Genomic DNA, 18,192 nt, shown 5'->3' on the forward strand with positions numbered 1-18,192 from the left:
AGTGCCGCAACACAACCCCGCAGGATCAGACGGATCATTCTTATGATTAATGGGCATGGAGAAATGCGATGTCGAATATTGACAACTTTGAGCAATTTGAGCACTTGGGTGATTTGGCTGCTAGGGTGTGGCCCGCAATGATTGAGTGAGTTGGAGAGAAAAAAGAAGGCATTCCAAGCATAAATCCGGCCACCCCGATGTGTACGAGCTGACGGTTCGGTGCCGCGACGAGCGGATTGAAAGATGGGGCATTATGCAACTTTTCATTGAACTCATCTGATGCTTTTTGTCACGACCAAGAAAGAGTCGCCATGAGCAACTGGATCCGATTCTACCCAAACCGAGAGAGGATTTTTTAGAGTGCCATAACATGACCCTATAGGATCAGACAGATTGTTCTTATGATTAACAGCCATGGAGAAACGCGATGCCGAATATTGACAACTTTGAGCAATTTGACCACTTGGGCGATTTGGCTGCTAGGGAGTGGCCCGCAATGATCGGGTGAGTTGGAGAGAAAAAAGAAGGCATTCCAAGCATAAACCCACCCACCCCAATGCATATGAGTTGACGGTTTGGTGCTGCAATGAGCGGATTGAAAGATGGGGCATTGTGCAACTTTTCATTGAACTCATCTGACGCTTTTTGTCGCGACCGAGAAAGAGTCACCACGAGCAACTGGATCTGAGTCTACCCAAACTGAGAGAGGCTTTTTTAGAGTGCCATAACATGACCCCACAAGATTAGACAAATCATTCTTATGATTAATAGGCATGGAGAAATGCGATGCCGAATATTGACAACTTTGAGCAATTTGAGCACTTGGGCGATTTGGCTGCTAGGGTGTGGCCCGCAATGATTGGGCAAGTTGGAGAGAAAAAAGAAAGCATTCCAAGTGTAAACCCAGCCACCCCGATGCGTACGAGCTGATGTTTTGGTGCCGCAACGAGTGGATTGAAAGATGGGGCATTGTGCAACTTTTCATTGAACTCATCTGACGCTTTTTGTCGCGACCAAGAAAGAGTCGCCATGAGCAACTGGATCCGAGTCTACCCAAACTAAGAGAGGATTTTTAGAGTGCCGTAACATGACCTCGTAGGATCAGATGAATTGTTCTTGTGATTAACGGGCACAGAGAAACTCGATGCCAAATATTGACAACTTTGGGCAGTTTGAGCACTTGGGCGATTTGGCTGCTAGGGTGTGGCCCGCAATGATCGGGTGAGTTGGAGAGCAAAAAGAAGGAATTCCAAGCATAAACCCAGCCACCTTGATGCGTATGAGCTGATGGTTTGGTGCCGCGACGAGTGGATTGAAAGATGGGGCATTGTGCAACTTTCCATTGAACTCATCTGACGCTTTTTGTCGCGACCGAGAAAGAGTCACCACGAGCAACTGGATCCAAGTCTACCCAAACCGAGAGAGGCTTTTCTAGAGTGCCATAACATGACCCTGTAGGATTAGACGGATTGTTCTTATGATTAACGGGCATGGAGAAACGCGATGCCGAATATTGACAACTTTGAGCAATTTGAGCACTTGGGCGATTTGGCTGCTAGGGAGTGGCCCGCAATGATCGGGTGAGTTGGAGAGAAAAAAGAAGGCATTCCAAGCATAAACCCACCCACCCCAATGCATATGAGTTGATGGTTTGGTGCCTCAACGAGCGGATTGAAAGATGGGGCATTGTGCAACTTTTCATTGAACTCATCTGACGCTTTTTGTCGTGACCGAGAAAGAGTCACCACGAGCAACTGGATCTGAGTCTACCCAAACTGAGAGAGGCTTTTTTAGAGTGCCATAACATGACCGCGCAAGATTAGATGGATCATTCTTATGATTAACGGGCATGGAGAAACGTGATGCCAAATATTGATAACTTTGAGCAATTTGAGCACTTGGGCGATTTGGTTGCTAGGGTGTGGCCCGCAATGATCGGGCGGGTTGGAGAGAAAAAATAAGGCATTCCAAGTGTAAACCCAGCCACCCTGATGCATATGAGTTGATGGTTCAGTGTCGCGATGAGCGAATTGAAAGATGGGGCATTGTGCAACTTTTCATTGAACTCATCTAACGCTTTTTGTTGTGACCGAGAAAGAGTCACCACGAGCAACTGGATCCGACTCTACCCAAACCGAGAGAGGCTTTTTTAGAGTGCCATAACATGACCCTACAAGATTAGATGGATCATTCTTATGATTAATGGGCACGGAGAAATGTGATGCCAAATATTGACAACTTTGAGCAATTTGAGCACTTGGGCGATTTGGCTGCTAGGGTGTGGCCCGCAACGATCGGGCGAGTTGGAGAGCAAAAAGAAGGAATTCCAAGCATAAACCCAGCCACCCTGATGCGTACAAGCTGATGGTTCAGTGTCGCGATGAGCGGATTGAAAGATGGGGGGCATTGTGCAACTTTTCATTGAACTTATCTGACGCTTTTTGTCGCGACTGAGAAAGAGTCGCCACAAGCAACTGGATCTGAGTCTACCCAAACCAAGAGAGGCTTTTTTATAGTGCCATAACATGACCCCACAAGATCAGATGGATCACTCTTGTGATTAACGGGCATGGAGAAACGCGATGCCGAATATTGACAACTTTGGGCAATTTGAGCACTTGGGCGATTTGGCTGCTAGGGTGTGGCCCGCAATGATCGGGCGAGTTGGAGAGAAAAAAGAAGGCATTCCAAGCGTAAACCTAGCCACCCTGATGTGTATGAGCTGATGGTTCAGTGCCGCAATGAGTGGATTGAAAGATGGGGCATTGTGCAACTTTTCATTGAACTCATCTGACACTTTTTGTCGCGATCGAGCAAGAGTCGCCACGAGCAACTGGATCTGAGTCTACCCAAATCGAGAGAGGCTTTTTTAGAGTGCCATAACACAACCCCGTAGGATCAGATGGATTATTCTTATGATTAACGGGCATGGAGAAACGTGATTCTGAATATTGACAACTTTGAGCAATTTGAGCACTTGGGCGATTTGGCTGCTAGGGTGTGGCCCGCAATGATCGGGTGAGTTGGAGAGAAAAAAGAAGGCATTCCAAGTGTAAACCTGGCCACTCCGACACGTACAAGCTGATGGTTCGGTGCCACGATGAGCGGATTGAAAGATGGGGCATTGTGCAACTTTTCATTGAACTCATTTTACGCTTTTTGTCACGACCGAGAAAGAGTCGCCACAAGCAACTAGATCCGAGTCTACCCAAACCGAGAGAGGCTTTTTTAGAGTGCCATAACACAACCCTGCAGGATCAGATAGATCATTCTTACATGTCACTAACATCAAGAAAAGCCATAGCGAATTTTGACAATTTTTCACACTTTGAGTGATTGACAACAAATGAGCATTATTTACATCTTTTGCCATATTAACAGGGTATACTTCATGCCTAGGGCTTTTGCCAAACCCTGGCGGGAAATTCTCTTTGTTTTAATGTGGTATATTACTCTAGATGGTAGGTTTACGAAAGTCTATGGGTATCATTTTGTTCTGTTAAACCACTTTAGGCATAATGATAAGGTGAATTTTCCTTATTTCTTGCTTTGCTCAATGAATGCTTCCCTTAAATCCTACAAAGAGAATCCTCTAGGTGATACTACAATGCACCAAGGCCTAATGGTCCTAATTTATGACCATTTAAAGGCCAGTCAAATTAACCGGATGCAACCCTTTGTGGACCCTGAGGAAGATATGTCTGATTCTGCTTTTTCGAAGGAGGAGGAATCCAATAATGATTCCTCGTCTGATACTGAGGATAGTTCTGATGATTCAGAGTATGAGAGTAGTAAGAAGAGGAAAACAAGACCCTCATCTTCCAAGGGCAAAAAACTTCAAATCAAACCCTTGATCAGCATCTCTTTGAAAGAAGAGGATTCAGATTATTCTGAGGAGAAGAATAACCCTAAAGGGTTGCTGAAGAAGAAAATTAAAAACCAAGCCCAGACCCAGAAAAAGCATAAGAAAAAAGAGGAGACTGGCAAGGAACCAGAAGCTGACAAGCAAGCTAGGACCCTGGAAGCCGAGCACAGCTTGGAAAAGGAGACAATGGAAGATACTCTCAGGGCTACCGACACTATCTCCGCCCTCCATATCCCTAAAGATGAACAGGTAACCCCTGGAAAAGTGACTCCCCCCTATGGCCCTCTTCCCGAGGGCTTGCATGGTTTTATGAAAACTATGGAATGGCTCATTGATGGTTACAAGAAAGCTATGGATGAGTATTAAAAACTATGCAACAGAGTTCTGATTCTGGAGACCATTAATATAGGGGAGGGGAATACAATGGCTTACTATATTGAGGATCTAAAAAACACTATTGCTAAAGCAGAAGACATCAGAGATTCTTTCAACCTTAGGTTTGAGAAGATTGAAAAGGAGATACTGGACAGAAAAAACCTTGTGGAAACTAGTGAAAAAACACTCTCGGATATTGTCACTAAAGTGGAAAAAATTGAGGAGTGCCTTATGAATATCGTGGAGCAGAGCCTTAGTATTCTAAAAATCTCAGCCAATAATACTCATACCCTCATCAGTAAGCTTGATGATGACAAGGAAATCCAGGAAATTGACTTGGACACTGAAGGTACAGGGGAAGCTCAAGGTCCCAGAACCTGCACTAGAGGCAAGAGGAAGGACAAGAAAATGAACAAGGATCTGGAAGAGCTGAAAGCTATCGGGGCTACCTATGATGAGTTGGTGATAAAGGCAAAGGACCTGCTAAAGAAAATTGTTGAGTAGCGTCTCCCTGATTTCTTTGCTGTGTTTTGTTGTTTTGTTGCTTTGTTGTTCTTTCTGTTTGCTAGTCTTCTAGCCAGTCATTATGTATGCGTACTTTTAATCCTTTTGCTGCTCTTTCTCTTTCTATGATGTAAAGGTTTCGAGTCCTTAAAACCTATTTTTTAATCAATCAAAACAGGGTATACTTCACGAAATGATCCCATGTGATCTCTAATGGTCCAAAATGACATTATTTACATAAAATCACACAAAACAAGACAAAAACATAATTTTTTATATTACAATGCCTCGAGTAGTCAAAAATACAAATCATGTACATATATCCAAATAAGATTGATATTACAATTTTTTACATTTACATTTAATCCAATGAACCATCTAGATTTGCTCTACTCTTTATTGTGTCTAGTATGGCCTCATGGTCAGACTCACGAACCTTCCATAGGTTCTTGTTTAGTGGTCTACCCCCATATCTGATCAAATGAAAATTTGAAGCTACAACAAGGTTAGAATAATGAAGAATCTTCCTATGTGTCTCGAAGTCCTCAAACAACCACAAGTTAGACTTCTTCACTAGGTACCTTCTAAGCCATGTACCAATAACAACTACTAATCCTATGGGGTACTCAATATTTTCTCCATCTACCACAGGGTGATCCAATTTCTTTTTTGCATCCACACAACGACACAGGCAATAATCTGTTCCTTCTTCATTGTCTTCAGCTACAATTACTGCATAAACATGCCCTGCAATGATAAAGTGAGAAGAATTTATCAAACAAATAAGGTAAAATATTAAAGTAAAAAAATTGCATGTGGATAATTTACCTAGTTGGACTAAATCTGACACATGGTCAAAGTCAATTGATGCTTCCATCTGTGTGAGTTGTAGTGCACTCGGAGGTCGGTATGTCTCAAGTGGGATTAGAGGTCTCATACACCATTCGTTCACCCACTCCTTTGACTCGCAGTCATTATAGGCACCATCTCTACATGAAGAACAATAACATGCCATCTTCCGCGTATGGATAGTCCATGAACCTACATTAGAGCTTTTGAAAGAGTGTAGCTCACTCGATTCTCTCAATGTACAACAATCTTCTAATTTTGCAATGTTAGTATCATCTACCAACCAAAAAAATCTATGAACTAAAGACCTACCTTGATTACCTGTACCAATTGTACCATTGCACCATTGAACAATTGATTTTGCATCTTTCAAGTTTGCATTCCCTTTGTACTTTAACTCTTCTCATGCTAAAGCTCTTTTAATACATGCTCCTGCACCATCATGCTCCCCTTTTCCATGCCCAGCCTCTGAGAAATTCCACATATGTTGAATAGCAGTCAACTTATGCATCCTACTCAACCAATAAAACATCCGAGAGTTCTTAAATTGCAATGCACAATTATCTGACCATATGATATGTTGATGGAATGATATGCCTCGGCTAGCCAAATCATCGTAGAATATCTGAAAACAACCTTGCACAAACTCTGTAGAGTGTGAGCGATCATCACTGATGTAAAAATGATACTCCCTCAATGTCTTCCTATCCTCTTCCATACTATCGTGTGCATGAATGAATGCTATATGCACAAATATGGCAACTTGTGTGGAGTTGTAATATTGTGATTGCACCTCGTTCTGCGGTTGTAGTGTGTATTTCTCTACAAAGTCAACAATTGAAATGATTGTATGAAGTGGAAATGTGTCCTTACATAGCTTAAATTGTGAGTCCAACCAACGAGCTCGATGGTTATGCCTTGCATACTCATACACTATATTCTCATGAAAGATGCCCATAAACTGATACACTGGAATCTTCTCACTAACCAATTCACACCTTTTTGCTTCTTTTCCATCTTTTAGCATGTAGGCCACTGTCTTATATTTTCCAAATTCTACTAATTCATTACCAATTTCTTGTCCAATATCCATATGTTGACAAATTTGTAAATGTCGCAATCCACCACAATCAACACATGTGCCATCCAAGCAACACTTATTGTAATATACTTGACCATCTACTCTTTCACATAAGATGCTAGATATGAATTCCCTTGAAGATGTCGGTGGACCATTTATGTTGCATTCCTGCAAAACATTGTTAGCATGCAAATCTATACATATGCGTTGATAAATATCATAATGGTTAGAAAATTCAATATGTACTCTACAACAACAAGTTGTGCATGTGTGATTTATTTTGACATAAAAAGGCTTTACCATTTCAAAGAACCTTTGACTAATTTTTATTTGAGGATACATACGTTGAAACTTGGCAAAAAATTGTGTTTGAGTCATATCCAAAAAATGTTTCGGATGTGGATCACGGATTTTACTACCAATCCTCCTTCTTACAACATCTCTTTGATTTGGAGAGACCCTTGTGTTATTCTTCCAAAAATCTTCAATTAGGGATCTCGAGGCTTCAACAATTGCTTTATCTTTCCGTGGTAACCTACCGGAAAATGCCCATAACTCATTGTTATATGGATCCTCCGCTCTTTGTCGCCTTCCCAAAGCTCTCATTAGAGTTTGTCTTCTTATCTTCAATTGTTTACTTGTCTTTCTAAGGAGGCGAGCTTTCTTAGTTTGAGTGCTTACAATTTTTTATGTAATGACACGTCGTGTGGCATTACTATCTTTTGTGTGTGAGTTAGAACCAACAGTATCATATGAATTCATCAGATTCTTCACAATAGTTTTGTCTCTTGATTCAATCAATGTTCTTAGCCCAAGAATCCTAATTATAGGCCTAAATTTCAGATTTCTCATCATTTCAACAAATAGTTGACATCTTCCTGTCTCATTTGAAGGCTCAAAAAATATTTTCCATATCCGGTTAGCATGTATTTGACAAGTACGCTTCGAAACCTTGTCAACCATTGGTTTCAAAACATTAGCATCAATATCAATCAAATACTTAGGCTTTCTATGCAAAACTCTAGGAGGTGTTCTCAAACTTTGAGTTATCTCAAGATTAACATTAGGGATAGGTGGCATACCTTCAAGCGGAGATGAAAATGATGACATACCTTGAAATTGAGGTGTACAAGATGGTGTAGCTCCAATACTTGATGTCAGTCGTGAAGTACTTGCAACGTCAAATGTCATAGAGGGAGTGCATTCAATATGAGATGTTGTAGACACCAACGGTGTGCCAATAAGAGATGGTGTGCCTTCAACTTGAGATGTAAGAGATGGGGTGCCTTCAACTTGAATTATTGTAGACATGCTCTCAACCTCGGGATTCAATTGTCTCATTGCACGAAAGTTTTGCATCCGTTGCCTTTGTGTGGCCAATTTTGTCTCTCTCTTAGATTGGATGGATATTTCATGTTCCTCTTCAATTGGCACCTCTTCAATTGACACCTATTCTTCTATGGTATTCAATTTCCTTTTTTCACAAAGTTGCTTCATTCCTTCTCTTTTTTCTGCATTCTTAGCTTCACGCTCTTCCGATGTTACATTTTTTGGTCATTTCCTTGGCATGATGATGATGCTGCATATGTTAAAATGGTTATATGAAATTGAAATTATTTCATGTATTCCTTTTCTAAATTATTTCATAAGATCTTAAAAAGGATGTATGAAATTGAAAATTTTGTTTTAAACCACTAAACAATTAATTTTCTTATGCAACTTCCTTCAAATGCATTGTTAAATCTAATGTAAATCTAATAGGATTATAATCAATTTTGACTCACACTTTTATTCTAACATTTAAACAAAATAACACTTAATACGTATTTGAATTCTAAAAACAAGAAAATATTACCTCAATTATTCAAATTTGATTAAAAAACTATGTTCTTCCTCTTTAACGTTGCCAAATGAAAAAAAAGGTGGTGGAGAGCTAATGGAATGTATAAAATAACCTTGCATAAAATGTCAACACCATGCAAAAAGCATTTTTTTGTCTGATCATGTGCAAAAAGAAGACAAAAAGAGAGAATGTGGGCTTGGATCACAAGTCAAGGATCCCATATAACCATTTTTTAGTGCAGCTCATTTGGCTAGCGCCAAATATGGCGCTAGCCAAATGACTTCCATTGAAATTTTTTACCTTAAACTAAACACTAACTATATACGCTATAACCTTTTTTTTGTGCAGCTCATTTGGCTAGCGCCAAATATGGCGCTAGCCAAATGACTTCCATTGAAATTTTTTACCTTCAAAATTTTTTTTGTGCAACTCATTTGGCTAGCGCCAAATATGGCGCTAGCTATATTTCACGCTAGCCAAATGACTTCCATTCAAATTTTTTAACCTTTGATAAATTTCTAATCTATACCCTATAGTTTGATAGTGTCGTTATGGGTCGTATGGACACCTAAGGGGTCATATGGTGTCCTATGACCCCTTAGGACACCATATGAACCCTTAGGTGTCGTTATGGGTCATACGATGTTGTAAGGGGTCATATGGTGTCCTATGACCCCTTAGGATGCCATATGACCCCCTAGGACACAATAGGGTGTCGTTATGGGTCGTATGGTGTCGTAAGGGGTCATATGGTGTCCCATGACCCCTTAGGACACCATATGACCCCCTAGGACACAATAGGGTATCGTTATGGGTTGTATGGTGTCTTAAGGGGTCATATAGTGTCTTATGACCCCTTAGGACACCATATGACCCCTTAGGACACAATATGGTGTTGTTATGGGTCGTATGGTGTCCTAAGGGGTCATATGGTGTCCTATGACCCCTTAGGACACCATATGGCCCCTTAGGACACAATACGACCCAATACAACACCATACGACCCATAACGACACCTAAGGGGTCATATGGTGTCCTATGGCCCCATCAGACACCATATGACCCCTTAGGTGTCATTATGGGTCGTATGGTGTCGTAAGGGGTCATATGGTGTCCTATGACACCTTAGGACACCATATGACCCCCTACGACACAATAGGGTGTCGTTATGGGTCGTATGGTGTCCTAAGGGATCATATGGTGTCTTATGACCCCTTAGGACACCATATGACCCCTTAGGACACAATATGGTGTCGTTATGGGTCGTATGGACACCTCAAGGGTCATATGGTGTCCTATTGCCCCATAGGACACCATATGACCCCTTAGGTGTCGTTATGGGTCGTATGGTGTTGTAAGGGCTCATATCATGTCCTATGACCCCTTAGGACACCATAAGACCCCCTAGGACACAATAGGGTGTTGTTATGGGTCGTATGGTATCCTAAGGGGTCATATGGTGTCTTATGAACCCTTAGGAACCCATATGACCCCTTAGGACACAATATGGTGTCGTTATGGGTCATATGGTGTCCTAAGGGGTCATATGGTGTCCTATGACCCCTTAGGACACCATATGACCCCTTAGGACACAATATGGTGTCGTTATGGGTCGTATGGACACCTAAGGGGTCATATGGTGTCCTATAGGGTCATAGGATACCATATGACCCCTTAGGTGTTGTTATGGGTCCTATGGTGTCCTAAGGGGTCATATGGTGTCCTAAGGGGTCATATGGTGTCCTATGACCCCTTAGGATAGCATATGACCCCCTAGGACACAATAGGGTGTAGTTATGGGTCGTATGGTGTCCTAAGGGGTCATATGGTGTCTTATGACCCCTTAGGACACCATATGACTCCCTAGGACACAATAGGGTGTCGTTATGGGTTGTATGGTGTCGTAAGGGTTCATATGGTGTCCTATGACCCCTTAGGACACCATATGACCCCTTAGGACACAATAGGGTGTTGTTATGGGTCGTATGGTGTTGTAAGGGGTCATATGGTTCCCTATGACCCTTTAAGACACCATATGACACTTTAGGACACAATATGGTGTCGTTATGGGTCATATGGTGTCGTAAGGGGTCATATGGTGTCCTATGACACCTTAGGACACCATATGATCCCCTACGACACAATAGGGTGTCATTATGGGTCGTATGGTGTCCTAAGGGATCATATGGTGTCTTATGACCCCTTAGGACACCATATGACCCCTTAGGACACAATATGGTGTCGTTATGGGTCGTATGGACACCTAAGGCATCATATGGTGTCCTATGGCCCCATAGGACACCATATCACCCCTTAGGTGTCGTTATAGGTCATATGGTGTCGTAAGGGGTCATATGGTGTCCTATGACCCCTTAGGACACCATATGACCCCCTAGGACACAATAGGGTGTCGTTATGGGTCGTATCGTGTCCTAAGGGGTCATATGGTGTCTTATGACCCCTAAGGACACCATATGACCCCTTAGGAAACAATATGGTGTTGTTATGGGTTGTATGGTGTCCTAAGGGGTTATATGGTGTCTTATGACCCCTTAGGACACCATATGACACCTTAGGACACAATATGACCCAATACGACACCATACGACCCATAACGACACCTAAGGGGTCATATGGTGTCCTATGACACCTTAGGACACCATATGACCCCCTAGGACACAATAGGGTGTTGTTATGGGTCGTATGGTGTCCTAAGGGATCATATGGTGTCTTATGACCCCTTAGTACACCATATGACCCCTTAGGACACAATATGGTGTTGTTATGGGTCGTATGGACACCTAAGGGGTCATATGGTGTCCTATGGCCCCATAGGACACCATATGACCCCTTAGGTGTCGTTACTGGTCGTATAGTGTCATAAGGATTCATATGGTGTCCTATGACCCCTTAGGACACTATATGACCCCTTAGGACACAATAGGGTGTCATTATGCATTGTATGGTGTCCTAAGGGGTCATGTGGTGTCTTATGACCCCTTAAGACTCCATATGACCCCTTAGGACACAATATGGTGTCGTTATGGGTCATATGGTGTCCTAAGGGGTCATATGGTGTCCTATGATCCCTTAGGACACCATATGACCCCTTAGGACACAATATGGTGTTGTTATGCGTCGTATGGACACCTAAGGGGTCATATGGTGTCCTATGGGGCCATAGGACACCATATGATGCCTTAGGTGTCGTTATGGGTCGTATGGTGTCATAAGGGGTCATATGGTGTCCTATGACCCCTTAGGACACCATATGACCCCCTAGGACATAATAGGGTGTTGTTATGGGTTGTATGGTGTCCTAAGGGGTCATATGGTGTCTTATGACCCCTTAGGAAACCATATGACCCCCTAGGACATAATAGGGTGTCATTATAGGTTGTATGGTGTTGTAAGGGGTCATACAGTGTCATGTGACCCCTTAGGACACCATATGACCCCTTAGGACACAATAGGGTGTCGTTATGGGTCGTATGGTGTCATAAGGGGTCATATGGTTTCCTATGACCCTTTAGGACACCATATGACCCTTTAGGACACAATATGGTGTCGTTATGGATCGTATGGTGTCGTAAGGGGTCATATGGTGTCCTATGACACCTTGGGACACCATACGACCCCATAGGACACAATAGGGTCTCATTATGGGTCGTATGGTGTCCTAAGGGATCATATGGTGTCTTATGAACCCTTAAGACACCATATGACCCCTTAGGACACAATATGGTGTCGTTATGGTTCGTATGGACACCTAAGGGGTCATATGGTGTCCTATGACCCCTTAGGACACCATATGACCCCCTAGGACACAATAGGGTGTCGTTATGGGTCATATGGTGTCGTAAGGGGTCATATGGTGTCCTATGACACCTTAGGACAACATATGACCCCCTAGAACACAATAGGGTGTCGTTATAGGTCGTATGGTGTCCTAAGGGATCATATGGTGTCTTATGACCCCTTAGGACACAATATGTTGTCATTATGGGTCGTATGGACACCTAAGTGTTCATATGGTGTCCTATGACCCCTTAGGACACCATATGACCTCTTAGGTGTCGTTATGGGTTGTATAGTGTCGTAAGGCCACATATGGTGTCCTACGACATGTTAGGACACCATATAACCCCCTAGGACACAATAGGGTGTCGTTATGGGTCGTATTGTGTCCTAAGGGATCATATGGTGTCTTATGACCCCTTATGACACTATATGACCCCTTAGGACACAATACAGTGTCGTTATGGGTCATATGGACACCTACGGGGTCATATGGTGTCCTATGACCCCTTAGCTGTTGTTATGGGTCATATGGTGTCGTAAGGGGTCATATGGTGTCCTATGACCCCTTAGGACACCATATGACCCCCTAGGACACAATAGGGTGTCGTTATGGGTCGTATGGTGTCGTAAGGGGTCATATGGTGTCCTATGACCCCTTAGGACACCATATGTCCCCCTACGACACAATAGGGTATCGTTATAGGTCGTATGGTGTCCTAAGGGGTCATATGGTGTCTCATGACCACTTAGGACACCATATGACCCCTTAGGACACAATATGGTGTCGTTATGGGTCGTATGGTGTCCTAAGGGGTCATATGGTGTCTTATGACCCCTTAGGACACCATATGACCCCTTAGGACACAATACGACCCAATACGACACCATACAACCCATAACGACACCTAAGGAGTCATATGGTGTCCTATCGCCCCATAGGACACCATATGATCCCTTAGGTGTCTTAATGGGTCGTATGGTGTTGTAAGGGGTCATATGGTGTCCTATGACACCTTAGGACACCATATGACCCCCTAGGACACAATAAGGTGTCGTTATGGGTCATATGGTGTCCTAAGGGATCATATGGTGTCTTATGACCCCTTAGGACACCATATGACCCCTTAGGACACAATATGGTGTCGTTATGGGTCGCATGGACACCTAAGGGGTCATATGGTGTCCTATGGCCCCATAGGACACCATATGACCCCTTAGGTGTCGTTATGGGTTGTATGGTGTCGTCAGGGGTCATATGGTGTCCTATGATCCCTTAGGACACCATATGACCCCCTAGGACATAATAGGGTGTCGTTATGGGTCGTATGGTGTCCTAAGGGGTCATATGGTGTCTTATGATCCCTTAGGACACCATATGACCCCTTAGGACACAATATGGTGTCATTATGGGTCGTATGGTGTCCTAAGGGGTCATATGGTGTCCTATGACCCCTTAGGACACCATATGACCCCTTAGGACACAATATGGTGTCGTTATGGGTTGTATGGACACCTAAGGTGTCGTATGGTGTCCTATAGGGGTCATATGGTGTCCTATGGGGCCATAGGACACCATATGACCCCTTAGGTGTCGTTATGGATCGTATGGTGTTGTAAGGGGTCATATGGTGTCCTATGACCCCTTAGGACACCATATGACCCACTAGGACACAATACTGTGTCGTTATGGGTCGTATGGTGTCCTAAGGGGTCATATGGTGTCTTATGACCCCTTAGGACACCATATGACCCCCTAGGACACAAAAGGGTGTCGTTATGGGTCGTATGGTGTCGTAAGGGGTCATATGGTGTCCTATGACCCCTTAGTACACCATATGACCCCTTAGGACACAATAGGGTGTCGTTATGGGTCGTATGGTGTCGTAAGGGGTCATTTGGTGTCCTAAGGGGTCATAGGACACCATATAACCCCTTAGGACACAATATGACCCCTAACGACACCTAAGGGGTCATATGGTGTCCTATGACCCATTAAGACACCATATGGTGTCGTTATGTGTCCTATGGTGTCCTAAGGGGTCATATGGTGTCCTATGACCACTTAGGACAAAATATGGTGTCGTTATGGGTCGTATGGTAACCTAAGAGGTCATATGGTTTCCTATGACCCCTGAGGACACCATATGACCCCTTAGGTGTTGTTAGGGGTGATTTTGTGTCCTAAGGGGTCATATGGTGTCCTATGACCCCTTAGGACCTAGAGAGAGGAGGGAGTGAGGAAAAAACTAAGGGAAAGAGGTGAGAGAGGTAATTAGATGGGTGTAAGGATGAAGAGGGAAATAGCTTGAGGGATGGGAGAATAAGGGAATTGTGAGAGCTAGAGAGAGGAGGGACAAAGAAGAGTTTGTATCTATTCCACATTTGGCGTGCGCCAAATAGGGAGAGTACCAAATGTGTACATAGAAACCCCCATCTCACCTCTCCCTTCTTTATCTCCCTTCCCTCATAGTTCCATCTCTCTCTATGAACTAGATCTCATATTCTCTCTCTCCCTTTACCTCTTCTCGGGCTCTTCATTCTTATAGATACATACTCTTCTTTGTCCCTCCCCTTTTTAGCTCTCACAATTCCCTTATTTCGCTATCCCTCTAGCTATCTCCCTCTTCATCCACATTTGGCGCATGCCAAATGTGGAATATGGACCACATTTGGTGCGCGCCAAATGGAATATCCATTTAGCACATTTGGCATGCGCCAAATGGAATATCCATTCATCACATTTGGCACACGCCAAATAGGGCGAGTGCCATATTTGGCGCACGCCAAATAGGGTGCTCACCATATTTGGCGAGTGCCAAATGTCCCGCTTTGGGAAACACCAAACCTATGGTTTGGATTTGCCTTGGGCATCCAACCCAAAGGTTTGGATGACCATTTCAGGCTAGAGATGTGTTTTTGTCAGAACATTGAAAATTTTGACATATTTTTGGTCGTGCTCTCCATCAGGTTTGCACGTGTTTCAATGAAGTTAAAAAAAATACTGTGGTAAACTTGAGCTCCCTCTTAGCTATCCAAAAATGTAATTTATTTCAAATTTTGATTTCGTTAAGTCTTTCATCTATAATTTCCTTTGTTAGTGTGTCCATTTTTTGTCAAAAACCAACATGCACTATTTTGGGTCTAGATTTTTACACGTTCATCAGATTTTGAAAAAAATTACATTTTTAGAAACTAGACTCCATTCTACACAATTTAAAAAAGAAAATTTTGATTTTTGATTTGTTTTCAATGATTTGAGGGGGGAGCATGCTCAAATTTCTATTTTTCAGGATGTGTCCACTTCAATAATTAGTAAAAATCATATACTCATTAAAAAATTAGCTAAAAATTCTGGCATAAACTTCAAGGTGTTAGCTAATTTCTCACCGAAGCGATTTTAAAAATTCAAAAAAAAAGTTAACATTTTAAGGGGGCCACAACAGATGCTATGTTATGTTTTTTGCATAAAAACAAGACCACTTTTTGTGGCCCCCCTTTTTGAAGCCCTTAATCTCCACCATTTTCAAAAAAAATTCATAGTTTAGAAAGTAGACTCGAAGCACTCTGACTCTTGTTCTTGTTGCATCTTCAAATTTGGAGTGTAACTATCTTCAATTTGTCATTGAAGTTCAGACTTTGTTGATTTCAGAAAAAAAAAGTGGCATCTTAAGACCCCCTTTTGGTACCACAACCTGGTGCACATACCCAATTAAACTAAAATTTTATATGCATCTATCATTTTTTATCATTATATAGTACTCTACAAAAATTTAGATTAAATACTTATAATAGATAATATCTAGTATTAATATGGTAAGACAAATCAAACTTATTTACAAAGTAAGATTGATTTTTCTATATCATATATTTAGGTGTTGATTACCTACCATTCTTAATAGGCCTAGTAACTAGTTTCATCATATTGCATTCTTTAAGAGTACACTTTATTTTGACATACTTGTAATTAATCATGAAATATAATTAATGTTGAATGATAAAATAAAAATATGTTTCTATTTCTACTATTCAATTCATTTATAATAATTCTGAATCATTTTGTAAAGGGTTTCGGGGCCCCTTCAAAACCTGTTTTTGCCTTAATCCAAAACATATTTATAATAATTTGATAATACTTGACATTTTACTATCTTTATCAAGGATGTCATCAAGATATGAGATTTTAAGACAAAAATATAGCTATACATATTTCCATTTTTAAGTATAGAGTGAAAAAATCATTTGAATAAACATATAATCATGAGTGAGTTGTCTTGTAATTTCTTTAAAAAAAAGTGACCCATAGGTAAGTGATTTATGCTATTAAAAAATAGCAAAAAGAAAATATAATAGCCAAAAACTACTTTGAATAAAATATTGAATCAATCTAAAAATGTCACATCAACCTAGATGATAGGCATAAGCTAAAAGGGATCTTGAATATGAGTTGTAATAATCTTGATCATAAAACAACATAGCTAGTGAAAGAGAGACTAGACTATTTTAGATATTCTAGTTTTTCTTGAATAATTTGAGTTATTTATTTATTTTTCATTAATAGGGTAAATGCACAAAATTTGATCCCAGTCTCGAGGAAGTCCGTGGGTTGGGAAAAGAGCCCGCTAGAAACGGGTGCCCGATTTTTTTTCAAATCAGGCACCCGTTTCACTTCGGATGCTCGAGGCGTTAAAAAATGGGCACACGTTTTTCAAAAACATGTGCCCATTTTGGTTTGGGTGCCTGAAGCTAAACAGGCACCCGATTTTTACAAATCAGGTGCTTGATTTGTAAAAAATGGGCATCCATTTTTTGAATGTATTTATTTTTTTATTTTTATCCATTTTCCATCATTTTCACTACTTCGAAAATGGGTAAAGTTTTCAAAGGAGCACGAGTGTAACGACCCAACTTAGACCATAGTTAGATTTACTTTACTATGCCAGATACTTATACTGTTGACATTTTACACGTAATTATTTGATTAGTTTTTTTTAATGATGTTAGATGGTATTTTGTGGTTTAATGACATTAATGATGGTCAGTTATTTTATAATATCGTTATTTAATGATGATGAATTATTATTTTCAATTATGATCATTAATGATATTAATGCTTTAATTAGATTTTAACCTTGATAGTATGAATAATGCATTTTATTATCATGATCTGACGACCTTTTGTTGAGTTGGAATAAGTTGCAGGTTAATCGTCGAAGGCAGACATATGACTGAGGAGGGGTTTTTCTAACTCGCCAGTAGCAACCTAAGTATTGGAACCTTGTGCAAAGTACCCAATTAGATAGAAATTAGTAAATTAAATTAGGGAGTTTAATATAAAATGATAAAATAAAATTATTAAAATGATAATAAGGATAAATTATTAAATATACAAGTTTTTAATATTACAATCAAGCTAGAAATTAATTATAATATAATTATTTAAAATAGAGTAAATTAATTAATTAGTTGAGAAATTAAAAATAAAATTATTTGATAATTAAATTATAAAATATATAAAAGTTATTTAAGATATAATATCTTATAAATACTAAAATTTAGTGGACTAGTTCAAGAAATGAATTAAAATATTAGTCAATAAATTTAAATGAATGATCAAGACATGCAAAAATACAATGTTTGAGTAAACTTATGTACTAAAAATATAGACGACATGCAAGGGCCCAATTAAATAATTAATTTCTTTAAAACTAAATCTTCAAAAATCATGCTAACAAATTTGTAATTTAATTGAAGAATTATTTTGTGAGTTCTAATCATGCATTTGATAATTAAAATTTAGTTTTATTTTTAGAACCTAATATTACGAAAACATGCATTTGTTGAGTTTTTCTAAAATTTAAAATTATAAACACATGC

This window comes from Cryptomeria japonica, chromosome 5 (assembly GCF_030272615.1).
Source record: "Cryptomeria japonica chromosome 5, Sugi_1.0, whole genome shotgun sequence".
Lineage (NCBI taxonomy): Eukaryota > Viridiplantae > Streptophyta > Pinopsida > Cupressales > Cupressaceae > Cryptomeria > Cryptomeria japonica.